The sequence below is a fragment of the Protopterus annectens genome, chromosome 8.part0 (genome assembly GCF_019279795.1).
Source record: "Protopterus annectens isolate FY-2018-M chromosome 8.part0, PAN1.0, whole genome shotgun sequence".
Lineage (NCBI taxonomy): Eukaryota > Metazoa > Chordata > Ceratodontiformes > Protopteridae > Protopterus > Protopterus annectens.
This window is the reverse complement of record NC_056741.1, coordinates 620,839,598-620,852,973: the sequence shown is the minus strand read 5'-3', so window position 1 is coordinate 620,852,973 and position 13,376 is coordinate 620,839,598. Positions and strand designations below refer to the sequence as shown.

The window sequence follows — 13,376 nt, the reverse complement described above, 5'->3', positions numbered from 1 at the left end:
TTGAAGACATCATCTGAGAGTGGATTGCTAACAGGAGAGCAAAGGCTTTGGTTGTGCGCAGGGCTGATATTCAAGCATTTGCCCTTGCAATAGCACCGCAGTTAGAAATATCCCCAGAAGAATTCAAAGCATCACAACATTGGCTGGATGGCTTCCTTCAGTGATATGAACTGTCTCTAAGAAGATCAACAACACTGTTCAAGCTGGAAGATATTGTAGTTATTAAACGTGCACATGTGTTAAGTCCTTTGTTGATGGCATTGACTTTGCTAAATACTCTCAGCCATGATTGCTATGGATGAAACTGCAGTGTTTATGGGCCAAGGATCTCAAGCAACAATTGATCAGAGGGGTGCCTCCTCAATCTACATTCCCTCCACTGGTTACAAGAGTGTACGTGTTACCTGTATTTTGGCAATTCATCTAGATGGAAAGAAAACCCCTCCTCTAATCATTAGTAAGGGCAAGAAAGATAAGATTGAACGTGTTTCAGGCATTTACATTCTTGAAACCAAAAAAGCCTGGTGCACACAAGCAGTTATAAGGAAGTGGGTCGATGTAATGCTGACACTTGTTTTGCGAGGTAACGAAAGAGGTCTGCTAGTCTGGGATTTAGCCAGCACTCGTCACACTAAAGAAATGAAGAAATTCCTAGCACGGAGAAGAATAGATCAAATAATGATTCCCACAGGAATGACTGCCTTATCCTCCAGAGAAATCAGCATGGAAACTTTGTGAAGGCTAGCCTGCAAGAGGTCATGACTTGGGTGAAAAATTCATGGGATAAAATCACTGACAGCTGTGTTGCCAATGCACTATGAGCAGGCTACTTGGACAAGCAGTGCTCATTTAAGGAGAGTTCAATTGCTAGGCATGACAGACTTGGGCCAATGGTGCTACAGGAAATGGAGTCGCAAGAAATTCAGTCCAAAATTCGGCTGTTGGACACTTATGACAATGTCCCAGAAGAAGATGACATGACTGTATTTAAATAACTGTGAAAGCCAAGGTGCAGATATTCTGGAGTTGAAATATTTGTTGCACTGTTTATGTAGAATTCTTACACAACTGTCAACCCGTTATTAGAACTGTTGTTCAATAATAGAAAAGTACAAAATAAATGTCAATTTGTGTACATGAATAGATATCGATTTTTGTACATGAAGAAATGTTGATTTGTATTCATTAATTAATGTCAATTTTTGTGCATGAATAACTGAATAAAGCTAGATTGTTGTACGGTGCAGGTAAATAAGGCATCCCCTGATAATAAGCCCTAATGCGCATTTCACCGGGAGAAGGAATATAAGACCCCGTCTTATTTTTGGGGAAATATGGTTCGCGCAGCGGGACGTCACCCGGGGCTGGGGCCCGGACTCTGATGGGAGACCCCGTCGTCCTTTAACTCTGGAGGCTGCCTAATCATGCCGTGTCCAAGGGCCCTCAGAGCCTCTTGGGGGGCCTCCCTCTGATCCCGAGCATCCTTGTAGAACTCCCCTCATCCGCTGAGGGGCAGGCCGGCTCTCATCGGGACTTCCAAGCCCCCCTCCTTTCCGGCCCAGAATACCACAGTCCCAGTCTTCCCGCATATCCCCTGCAGGCTGCCTAACTATGCAGTGTCTCTGTGCCCTGGATGCCTCTCAGCAGGACCTCTCTCCGATCCCTGCCGCCCACACCGAACTCCCCTCAGCTGCTGAGGGGCAGGCCCGCACTCATCGGGACTTCTGAACCCCCCCCCTCCTTTCCAGTCCAGAACGCCACGGTCCCAGTCTTCACACACATCCCCTGCAGGCTGCCTAACCGTGCCGTGTATGCATGCTCTGGATGCCTCTCAGCAGGACCTCCCTCTGATCCCTGCCGCCCTCGCAGAGCTCCCCTTGGCTGCCGAGGGGCAGGCCTGCTCTCATTGGTACTTCCGAGCCCCCTCCTTTACCAGTCCAGAGCCATTCTGGGGACTTTGCCGGATTTCGCGGACGCCATCCCATACCTCTCTGGCAGGAACGCTTCATGCCCGAGTGCTTTACACTGCTCGCCCCCTCCGACTTCCGCAGGGGTGGACTCACCCACCGACTTCCCCCAGGAAGGAGAGCTCCTGCTCCCACGGCTTTCCATAGGACGATCCCCTGAAACATCTGAACCACCGGGGGGGGTGTGCTCTCGGTGTCCTCGCACCCAGAGGGAGCGCTCCATGCCCAGGCGCCTTACTGCACTCTCCCCTTCCGACTTCCACAGGGGTGGACTCCCCCACCAGGTTCACCTAGGAAGGAGAGCTGCTGGTCATGCCGCTTTCCGCAGGAAGACCCCCGATACTTCCAAACCACTGGGGGGCACGCTCTCGGCGCCCTCACACCCAGGGGGGGAGCGCTTCATGCCCGGCAGCCTTCAGCCACTCTCCCATTCAAATACGGTCCAGAGCACCACTGTCTCACCGGGACCTCCCTCCATGTTTGGCCGACCTCGCGGAACTCCCCTCGGCCGCCGACCAGCAGCCGCGACCTCATCAGGACTTCCAAGTCCCCCTCCTTTCTTGTCCAGATTCACGCAAGGGACTTTGCCTCATTTTGTGGACGCTATCCCGTACTGGCCAGGGACCGAATCCTCACACCTCCCTGGCAGGAGTGCTCCATGCACGGGCGCCTTCAGCCACTTTCCCCCTCCGACTTCCGCAGGGGTGGACTCACTCTCCTAGCTCACCCGGGAAGGAGAGCTCCTGGTCCAGCGGCTTTCCGCAGGAATACCTCATGAAACTTCCGAACCACCGCGCGCTCCATGCCCGAGAGCCTTCTGCCGCTCTCCCCTTCTGACTTCCACAGGGGCGGACACCCCCTACAGGCATCCACTTCCACCTGGGCTGGAACACTCTTTGCCCAGGTTGCATATCTCCTGGGGGCTGCCTAACCGTGCCATGTCTCTGTGCCCACTGAGCCTCTCAGGGGGACCTCCCTCCAATCCTCGGTGACCTCTCGGAACTCCACTTAGCCACCGAGGGGCAGCCGTGCTCCCATTGGGACTTCTGCGTCTCTGTCCTTTCCCATCCAGAGCATTCTGGGGACTTTGCCACATTTCAAAAGATGCCATCCCATACTGCATGAGGATGGACCCCCTCACACTTGCCTTGAAGGAACGCTCTTGGTACCTCCGCCAGATGCTCCCTTGAGGACTTCCATTGGGGGATGGCTTCACCTGACCCCCTCAACCAGACAAAAGCACTCCTGGCCCTCCAACCTTGAGCCAGATGCACCCTTGGGGGCATGACCCGGACCCTTGCACCCAGGAAGGGAGCGTTCCATGCCCATACACCTTCCGATGCTCTCCCCTTCCGGCTTCCACAGGGCCGGAACCCCCTCCAGGCTTCCACTTCCACCCGGGTGGGAGCGCTCTTTTCCCAGGTTGCATACCTCCCGGAGGCAGCCTAACCATTCCATGTCCCCGTGCCCACTGAGCCTCTCAGGGGGACCTCCCTCCAATTGCGGCCTGCCTTGCAGACCTCCTCTTGGCCGCCGAGGGGCAACTGTGCTACCATTGGGATTTCCGCGTGCCCCTCCTTTCCCATCTCATCCAGAGCATTCTGGAGACTTTGCCACATTTCAATAGACACTGTCCCATATTGCATGAGGATGAACCCCTCACACCTGCCTGGAAGGAGCACTCCTGGTCCTGCGGCCTTCTGCCAGATGCTCCTTTGAGAACTTCCGTCGGGGGGGCTCCGCCTGACCCTCTTCAACTGGGCAGGAGTACTCCTGGCCCCACAACCTTGAGCCAGATGCTCCCTTTAGGGCGTGACCCAGACCCTCACATCTAGGAGGGAATGCTCCATGCGTGGATGCCTTCCGGACTTCCATCACGGAGGGGGGCCGTGGTCCAGACCCCCTCACCCAGGCGGCCGCTGTCACAGCCTGGCTGTTTTTAGTCTCTCTCTCCCTTAAGGACTTCCATGGGGAGGGACCCCCTCATGGCTTCCTCTTCTACCCAGGTGGTAGAGCTCTTTTCCTGATTTACATCACTCCTGGAGGCTGTCAAATCGTAATGTCAACCCTGCTCTCAGAGCCCCTCAGGGGAGCTTCCCACCAACCCTTACAGCCTTGTGTAATTCTGCTGGGCTGTGCGGCCTCAGCCAGACCCTCATCCAGACTTCTCTGATGGTGGTTCTCCCCTTTGCCCTCCACCTAAGGCTTTCAAACTCGCACAGGACATGGCCCCCTGGTCCCAGCATCTTGGCCCATTTCGTCTCGCGCCTCTGATTCTTCACTGAGTGGCACCAGGCACTGACAAATTTGCTTCACTTACAGCCTTCTATGTCCAGTCCCCTTGCCTCCTGAGTAGTGCCATTTGCAGTGCAGCATCCCCGCAGTGCTGGGTGAAGGACTAGAGGCTGACCCAGCACTTGCGGATGGTACCAGTTGCGAGATGACATGGTGGCCATATCTCTGCACCCCTGGGGGCTGGGGAGATGAGATCCCGGATCTGGTTCCCCAGATAGACCTCTGCTCTCTCCTGGGAGACACCCACCCTATACTGGGTTGCCCCTCCAGGGACAACCCTTAAGCCCGAGGACGCAATCTTCAGCCCCATCCATACCAGCAGGATTTCCGGCTAGGACGCTCCTCTGCTGGGTTGTGCCGGGACCATTCTCCCTCCATCCCTCAGCCGGATCTGGTTTCCCCAGATAGACCTCTGCTCTCTCCCTGGAGATATGCACCTGCCACTAAGTTGCCCCTCCAGAGATGACCCTTAAGCCCGAGGATACAATATTCAGCCCAATCCACAACAGCAGGGGTTCTAGCTATCTGGTCAGAGGCTTGGAGTGTGCGGAGCGAGGGGTGCAACCAGGGACCTCCGCCCACGGGGGACACTCTTCTGCCAGATTGTGCCCGGACCACGCTCTCTCCATCCCCCAGCCAGACCCCATGCCCGCCGCAGAGGAACAAAGTCCAACCAACTGTCTGGACAAACTGGGGAGGGCAGGCCCAGCCGGCCTGAGACAGGTCCCCCTCCCCGCTAGAGCGCAGAGCCTGTCCACCTGTCTGTGACAAAAGCTTGGCTCGAGGGTTGACTTTCAGTAGATCACAGCTTTTTGCTGTTCTGCTAATTACGAAAGCCTGACCCAGAATCAGGTTGTCTATGAATGATTTACCACTGGCTTCCCACGAACGTGTGGTGCACTGCTGGAGAGAGGCAGCCCCCTTCCGTCCAAACTCTGACCCAGTGACGAGCGGCACTCCTCACCAACTTTGTGGATGGCAATCTCTGGCCAACTGGAGTTCCATGGCGCTAAAGTATCATTACGTTTAGGCGGGATTCTGACTTGGAGACGTTCAGTCATAATCCCAAAGATGGTAGCTTCGCACCATTGGCTCCTCAGCCAAGCACATACACCAAATGTCTGAACTTGCAGTTCCTCTTGTACTGATCAGGATTACTATCGTAACAACATATCATCAGTAGGGTAAAACTAACCTGTCTCACGACGGTCTAAACTCAGCTCACGTTCCCTATTATTGAGTGAACAATCCAACGCTTGGTGAATTCTGCTTCACAATGATAGGTAGAGCCGACAACCAAGGATCAAAAAGTGATGTCGCTATGAACACTTGTCCACCACAAGCTAGTTATCCCTGTGTTAACTTTTTTGACACCTCCTGCTTAAAACCCAAAAAGCCAGAAGAATCATGAGGCCCCGGTTTCACGGTCTGTATTGATACTGAAAATCAAGATCAAGTGAGCTTTTGTCCTTCTGCTCCATGGGAGATTTCTGTCCTCCCTTACCTCGCCTTAGGACACCTACATTGCTCTTTGACAGGTGTACTGCCACAGTCAAACTCCCCACCTGACACTGTCCTCGGAGTGGGTTGCGCCTGGATGCCAAGGCACTTAGAGCCAGAAACGAGAGCTCACATCCCTGCCTCAACAGGTGAGTGAAATAATAATGAGTAGTGGTATTTCACCGGTGGCCGAGACCTCTTACTTATTCTACATCTCCCTCTCATGTCTCTTCACAGTGCCAGACTAGAGTCAAGCTCAACAGGGTCTTCTTTCCCCTCTGATTCTGCCAAGCCCATTCCCTTGGCTGTGGTTTTGCTAGATAGGTAGGGACAGTGGGAATCTCGTTCATCCATTCATGCGCATCACTAATTAGATGACAAGGCATTTAGCTGCCTTGAGAGTCATAGTTACTCCAGCTGTTTAACCACGCTTCATTGAATTTCTTCACTTTGACATTCAGAGCACTGGGCAAAAGTCACATCGTGTTAACACCCGTCTCGGGCCTTTGCGATGCTTTGTTTTAATTAAACAGTCGGATTCCCTCGGTCCGCACCAGTTCTAAGTCAGCTGCTACCAGCCGGATGATGCAGGATGACAGTCAGGACCGGCACGTGCCACAGCCGGAGTGATCAATAGGAAGGGCCCAGCGTGGGTTCAGAGTCACCGCCACCATCCCCCCCCAAGGGGGGAGCATGGCAAAGGGGCGACACCTCTTCCAGCCACAGCGCTCACCCAGCCCCTCTTCATGCCCAAGACCAACCCAGCCCTTAGAGCCAGTCCTTATCCCGAAGTTACGGATCTGGCTTGCCAACTTCCCTTACCTACATTGTTCTAACATGCCAGAGACTGTTCACCTTGGAGACCTGCTGTGGATATAGGTACAGCCTGGCATGAGACTTGCACCCTGTCCCCCGGATTTGCAAGGGTTGGCGAGAGCTCACCTCATGCCGACAGAACCATGATGCTTTCCAGGGTGCGAGCCCCTCTCTCGGAGCAAACCCATTCCAGGGTGCCCTTGCCCTTTACAAAGAAAAGAGAACTCTCCCAGGGGCTCCCGCCGGCTTCTCCGGGATCATTTGCGTCACCACACTGGACATCGCAAGGTGTCTATCTCTGCCACTCCGGATTCGAGGTGCCTATCTCTGCCACTCAGGATTCGGGGATCTGAACCCGACTCCCTTTCGATCGGCTAAGGACGACGGAGGCCATCGCCCGTTCCTTCAGAGCGGAGCTCACCTATCTCTCAGGACTGACTGACCCATGTTCAACTGCTGCTCACATGGAACCGTTCTCCACTTCGGCCTTCAAAGGTCCCGTTTGAATATTTGTTACTACCACCAAGCTCTGCACCTGCGGCGGCTCCACCCGGGCCCTCGCCCTTTGCTTCAATGCGACCCCGGTGGTCCTCCTACTCATTGTGGCATTGTCCCCTCAGCTTGCAGCACCAGCAATGGCTGGATATGTGCCCGATGCTCCAGCACCATCCATTTTCAGTTGATTCGGCAAGTGAATTGTTACACACTCCTTAGCAGATTCAGACTTCCATGGCTACCATCCTGCTATCTATATCAACCAACACCTTTTCTGGGGTCTGGTGCACGTCTGCATCAGGCGCCTTAACCTAGCATTCAGTTCATCCCATAGCGCCAGTTCTGCTTACCAAAAGTGGCCCACTAGGCGCTTGCATTCCACGCCTGGCTCCAAGCCAGTGAGTTGAGCTTCTTACACATTTAAAGTTTGAGAATAGGTTGAGATTGTTTCTGCCCCAAGACCTCTAATCATTCGCTTTACCAGATAAAACTGTGTACGGCAAGCGCCAGCTATCCTGAGGGAGACTTGAGGGAGCCAGCTACTAGATGGTTCAATTAGTCTTTTGCCCCTATACCCAGGTCGGATGACCGATTTGAATGTCAGGACTGCTACGGGCATCCACCAGTGTTTCCCCTGGCTTCTCCCTGCCCAGGCATAGTTCACCATCTTTTGGGTCCCACCAGGCATGCTCATTCTCCACTTTCCCAATGGTATGGGTGAGATGGGCCAGCGGTGTGCCCCCCACGTGGGGCGGGGGGATCCCGCCTCAGCTCACCAGCCCTCACTTTCATTGCGCCATGGGGTCTCCTGCCCACCCTCGGACTCATGCACCTGTTAGACTCCTTGGTCCATGTTTCAAGATGGGAAGTAGGTCACCGACATCACCACAGCCCCCGGGCACCCGAGGTGAGCTCAGCGGCAGGATGCAGTCAAGCCACACTGAGGGTAGTCCGGCCCAGTAAACAGTCCCACCGGGAGCTGGGGACCGCGGTGCCGGTGGTCTCCCATGACCCCAGGGCACAGGGAGGGCTGATGCCACAGGCTGTAGCACTCAACTATGATAAGGGGAGTCATCTTCTGCACGGCCTTCCCAGCCGACCCGGAGCTGGTCGAGGTGCACGACCACAGAGGAAATGCACCTGATGGCCAGCATGCTAAGGGACAGTCCCCCATCCCCCAGAGGGGATCCACTCACCTGCAGCCAGCATGGCTGCCATGTTGAATCCTCCGGGCGGACCATGCGGAACCCACCTGTTTACCTCTGAACAGTTTCACGCTCTTTTGAACTCTCTCTTCAAAGTTCTTTTCAACTATCCCTTACGGTACTTGTCTGCTATCAGCCTCCTGCCTGTGTTTAGCCTTGGATGGAGTTTACCACCCGCTTTGGGCTGCATTCAGAAACAACCCAACGAGCCGGGGGCCACCCACCAGCCTCACACCATCCGTTCCCTTGACCTCCACCTAAGGCTTTCAAACTCGCACAGGACATGGCCCCCTGGTCCCAGCATCTTGGCCCATTTCGTCTCGCGCCTCTGATTCTTCACTGAGCGGCACCAGGCACTGACAAATTTGCTTCACTTACAGCCTTCTATGTCCAGTCCCCTTGCCTCCTGAGTAGTGCCATTTGCAGTGCAGCATCCCCGCAGTGCCGGGTGAAGGACTAGAGGCTGACCCAGCACTTGCGGATGGTACCAGTTGCGAGATGACATGGTGGCCATATCTCTGCACCCCTGGGGGCTGGGGAGATGAGATCCCGGATCTGGTTCCCCAGATAGACCTCTGCTCTCTCCTGGGAGACACCCACCCTATACTGGGTTGCCCCTCCAGGGACAACCCTTAAGCCCGAGGACGCAATCTTCAGCCCCATCCATACCAGCAGGATTTCCGGCCAGACTCCTCTGCTGGGTTGTGCCGGGACCATTCTCCCTCCATCCCTCAGCCGGATCTGGTTTCCCCAGATAGACCTCTGCTCTCTCCCTGGAGATATGCACCTGCCACTAAGTTGCTCCTCCAGAGATGACCCTTAAGCCCGAGGATACAATATTCAGCCCAATCCACAACAGCAGGGGTTCTAGCTATCTGGTCAGAGGCTTGGAGTGTGCGGAGCGAGGGGTGCAACCAGGGACCTCCGCCCATGGGGGACACTCCTCTGCCAGATTGTGCCCGGACCACGCTCTCTCCATCCCCCAGCCAGACCCCACGCCCGCCGCAGAGGAACAAAGTCCAACCAACTGTCTGGACAAACTGGGGAGGGCAGGCCCAGCCGGCCTGAGACAGGTCCCCCTCCCCGCTAGAGCGCAGAGCCTGTCCACCTGTCTGTGACAAAAGCTTGGCTCGAGGGTTGACTTTCAATAGATCACAGCTTTTTGCTGTTCTGCTAATTACGAAAGCCTGACCCAGAATCAGGTTGTCTATGAATGATTTACCACTGGCTACAACGTGTGGTGCACTGCTGGAGAGAGGCAGCCCCTTCCGTCAAACTCTGACCCAGTGACGAGCGGCACTCCTCACCAACTTTGTGGATGGCAATCTCTGGCCAACTGGAGTTCCATGGCGCTAAAGTATCATTATTGTAGGGGATTCTGACTTGGAGGCGTTCAGTCATAATCCCAAGATGGTAACTTCGCACCATTGGCTCCTCAGCCAAGCACATACACCAAATGTCTGAACTTGCAGTTCCTCTTGTACTGATCAGGATTACTATCGTAACAACATATCATCAGTAGGGTAAAACTAACCTGTCTCACGACGGTCTAAACTCAGCTCACGTTCCCTATTATTGAGTGAACAATCCAACGCTTGGTGAATTCTGCTTCACAATGATAGGTAGAGCCGACAACCAAGGATCAAAAAGTGATGTCGCTATGAACACTTGGCCACCACAAGCTAGTTATCCCTGTGTTAACTTTTTTGACACCTCCTGCTTAAAACCCAAAAAGCCAGAAGAATCATGAGGCCCCGGTTTCACGGTCTGTATTGATACTGAAAATCAAGATCAAGTGAGCTTTTGTCCTTCTGCTCCATGGGAGATTTCTGTCCTCCCTTACCTCGCCTTAGGACACCTACATTGCTCTTTGACAGGTGTACTGCCACAGTCAAACTCCCCACCTGACACTGTCCTCGGAGTGGGTTGCGCCTGGATGCCAAGGCACTTAGAGCCAGAAACGAGAGCTCACATCCCTGCCTCAACAGGTGAGTGAAATAATAATGAGTAGTGGTATTTCACCGGTGGCCGAGACCTCTTACTTATTCTACATCTCCCTCTCATGTCTCTTCACAGTGCCAGACTAGAGTCAAGCTCAACAGGGTCTTCTTTCCCCTCTGATTCTGCCAAGCCCATTCCCTTGGCTGTGGTTTTGCTAGATAGGTAGGGACAGTGGGAATCTCGTTCATCCATTCATGCGCATCACTAATTAGATGACAAGGCATTTAGCTGCCTTGAGAGTCATAGTTACTCCAGCTGTTTAACCACGCTTCATTGAATTTCTTCACTTTGACATTCAGAGCACTGGGCAAAAGTCACATCGCGTTAACTCCCGTCTCGGGCCTTTGCGATGCTTTGTTTTAATTAAACAGTCGGATTCCCTCGGTCCGCACCAGTTCTAAGTCAGCTGCTACCAGCCGGATGATGCAGGATGACAGTCAGGACCGGCACGCCACAGCCGGGTGATCAATAGGAAGGGCCCAGCGTGGGTTCAGAGTCACGCCACCATCCCCAAGGGGAGCATGGCAAAGGGGCGACACCTCTTCCAGCCACAGCGCTCACCCAGCCCCTCTTCATGCCCAAGACCAACCCAGCCCTTAGAGCCAGTCCTTATCCCGGGTTACGGATCTGGCTTGCCAACTTCCCTTACCTACATTGTTCTAACATGCCAGAGACTGTTCACCTTGGAGACCTGCTGTGGATATAGGTACAGCCTGGCATGAGACTTGCACCCTGTCCCCCGGATTTGCAAGGGTTGGCGAGAGCTCACCTCATGCCGACAGAACCATGATGCTTTCCAGGGTGCGAGCCCCTCTCTCGGAGCAAACCCATTCCAGGGTGCCCTTGCCCTTTACAAAGAAAAGAGGACTCTCCCAGGGCTCCCGCCGGCTTCTCCCGGGATCATTTGCGTCACCACACTGGACATCGCAAGGTGTCTATCTCTGCCACTCCGGATTCGAGGTGCCTATCTCTGCCACTCAGGATTCGGGGATCTGAACCCGACTCCCTTTCGATCGGCTAAGGACGACGGAGGCCATCGCCCGTTCCTTCAGAGCGGAGCTCACCTATCTCTCAGGACTGACTGACCCATGTTCAACTGCTGCTCACATGGAACCGTTCTCCACTTCGGCCTTCAAAGGTCCCGTTTGAATATTTGTTACTACCACCAAGCTCTGCACCTGCGGCTCCACCCGGGCCCTCGCCCTTTGCTTCAATGCGACCCCGGTGGTCCTCCTACTCATTGTGGCATTGTCCCCTCAGCTTGCAGCACCAGCAATGGCTGGATATGTGCCCGATGCTCCAGCACCATCCATTTTCAGTTGATTCGGCAAGTGAATTGTTACACACTCCTTAGCAGATTCAGACTTCCATGGCTACCATCCTGCTATCTATATCAACCAACACCTTTTCTGGGGTCTGGTGCACGTCTGCATCAGGCGCCTTAACCTAGCATTCAGTTCATCCCATAGCGCCAGTTCTGCTTACCAAAAGTGGCCCACTAGGCGCTTGCATTCCACGCCTGGCTCCAAGCCAGTGAGTTGAGCTTCTTACACATTTAAAGTTTGAGAATAGGTTGAGATTGTTTCTGCCCCAAGACCTCTAATCATTCGCTTTACCAGATAAAACTGTGTACGGCAAGCGCCAGCTATCCTGAGGGAGACTTGAGGGAGCCAGCTACTAGATGGTTCAATTAGTCTTTTGCCCCTATACCCAGGTCGGATGACCGATTTGAATGTCAGGACTGCTACGGGCATCCACCAGTGTTTCCCCTGGCTTCTCCCTGCCCAGGCATAGTTCACCATCTTTTGGGTCCCACCAGGCATGCTCATTCTCCACTTTCCCAATGGTATGGGTGAGATGGGCCAGCGGTGTGCCCCCCACGTGGGGCGGGGGGATCCCGCCTCAGCTCACCAGCCCTCACTTTCATTGCGCCATGGGGTCTCCTGCCCACCCTCGGACTCATGCACCTGTTAGACTCCTTGGTCCATGTTTCAAGATGGGAAGTAGGTCACCGACATCACCACAGCCCCCGGGCACCCGAGGTGAGCTCAGCTGCAGGATGCAGTCAAGCCACACTGAGGGTAGTCCGGCCCAGTAAACAGTCCCACCGGGAGCTGGGGGTCGCGGTGCCGGTGGTCTCCCATGACCCCAGGGCACAGGGAGGGCTGATGCCACAGGCTGTAGCACTCAACTATGATAAGGGGAGTCATCTTCTGCACGGCCTTCCCAGCCGACCCGGAGCTGGTCGAGGTGCACGACCACAGAGGAAATGCACCTGATGGCCAGCATGCTAAGGGACAGTCCCCCATCCCCCAGAGGGGGGGGGGATCCACCTCACCCGTGCAGCCAGCATGGCTGCCATGTTGAATCCTCCGGGCGGACCATGCGGAACCCACCCGTTTACCTCTGAACAGTTTCACGCTCTTTTGAACTCTCTCTTCAAAGTTCTTTTCAACTATCCCTTACGGTACTTGTCTGTTATCAGCCTCCTGCCTGTGTTTAGCCTTGGATGGAGTTTACCACCCGCTTTGGGCTGCATTCAGAAACAACCCAACGAGCCGGGGGCCACCCACCAGCCTCACACCATCCGTGGGCTGAGCCTCGATCACAAGGACTTGGGCCCCCTGGGCAGCGTTGGGGAGACTGACTTCTTGTGCCCATCGCCTGGGCGGGAATTTGGTGCTGGGCTATTTCCTCTTCACTCGCCGTTACTGAGGGAATCCTGGTTCATTTCTTTTCCTCCGCTTAGTAATATTAAATCCGTCGGGTCGCCACGTCTGATCTGAGGTTGTGTTCAGTGTATGGTCACAGTGGGGGACAGCAGAGGCCTCGGGCGGACAGACTACCCATCATCCCTTGGCCCCCACACTCCCACTCCTCACAACCGAACTCCAAGCGGCAGACAGCCAACACAGCCTTGGCACACAGGAACCGAGCAGGCAGGTGTCAGGCTCCACACCAGGAGGGGCAGCCCAGTGGCGGTATTACCGACAGCCTCCATGGGCAGACCGGACACACACCAGCTCTATCCCATCCTCAGACAGGCTTCCCGGCTCTGGGCAGCAGGGGACGACTCCTCCATCCACATCTCTCCATG

General features: G+C 54.7%; 1 protein-coding gene and 2 non-coding genes across 3 annotated transcripts in view; 1 reads left to right on the top strand and 2 right to left on the bottom strand.

Moving 5' to 3' along the window:
- LOC122808326 (plexin-B3-like) overlaps positions 1 to 13,376 on the top strand; it is a 2,760,797-nt gene that overhangs the window by 2,583,360 nt on the left and 164,061 nt on the right. The window lies entirely within an intron of this gene.
- Positions 5,030 to 8,606, bottom strand: LOC122809935. Its single transcript, XR_006366039.1, has one exon. It is a non-coding gene; the product is annotated as a 28S ribosomal RNA (ribosomal RNA).
- LOC122809933 lies at positions 9,396 to 13,070 on the bottom strand. Its single transcript, XR_006366037.1, has one exon. It is a non-coding gene; the product is annotated as a 28S ribosomal RNA (ribosomal RNA).